The following is a 1,024-nucleotide window of genomic DNA, read 5'->3' as shown; positions in this document are numbered from 1 at the left end:
GCTGGAATAGAAAAACGTGGGCCCCACCTGTATTTAAAAGAAGAAAAATCGTCTGCATTACAATCTTTTTACAGGTTGGAAATGGTTTTTGTTGAGGAAGTCGACTTAAAAATTCATGAACAGATTTTAAATTTGTTGAATATGTACATACGAGATTATATAACGTGGAATATTGGTATGAATACAAAAAGTTGGCTAGTGATTAGTTTGTCTATATAGTAGTTTATGTTAATAAGTATTCATTCTTAATATATATAACATTCATATTTCTGTTGGAAGTCTCAGTTACCGTGGCTTAAAATATATAACACATCACAATATTCAGAAGTCCATATCTGATAATAAGCACTTTCTATATTTCTCAAAATTTGCTAGCTGCAACATTTATGCTTGCTAAGCATGCTATCCTGTATTCGACTTAGTGGCGACCTTTTATTTAGAACTGGGACAGTAAGATTTATAGGAGTGATACATCAGAAGTAAAGAATGTGAAGCTCTATTCAACTTAATTTATGTAACCTCAATATTTGTAAAAAAAATACTCTAATTTATAGGAGTGCTATAACATAAATATAGACGTTAATGCTAATTAAACCCCTTCGCCTTAAAGTTTGTAAAAAACACCCGTAATCATGCGTGTCTTCTTTCGTGACTAGTTCTGTTAAAGGAATGGGATGTGATTACGTCCAGGCGAAACCAATGGTTATGTCATTTGAAGAAGGGGACAATGTAGGAGACCATCGAGATTGATATGGGTACATTTTAGCAATACCTGTACGATGAACTGCTCTTGTTTAATATTCTCTTATCCAAACAATTTTAATACATGCTTTGTCCCGAACATTGATTTGGTATCATGTTCCTTACCTAACCGAGAAGGTTATTGAAATAAAGCTTCTATTTCAATACATGCTATTTATGGTGTTCCTTAAAGTAGGTCACCATGTCGTACAATGACGGAGAATTGGTTTCGGGTTTAACGTCCTCGCGCAACAATCCAGGACATATAAAGGCGGGGAGGGGG

This window comes from Mizuhopecten yessoensis, unplaced genomic scaffold (assembly GCF_002113885.1).
Source record: "Mizuhopecten yessoensis strain PY_sf001 unplaced genomic scaffold, ASM211388v2 scaffold923, whole genome shotgun sequence".
Classification (NCBI taxonomy): Eukaryota; Metazoa; Mollusca; class Bivalvia; order Pectinida; family Pectinidae; genus Mizuhopecten; species Mizuhopecten yessoensis.
Note: the sequence above shows the minus strand (reverse complement) of the source record.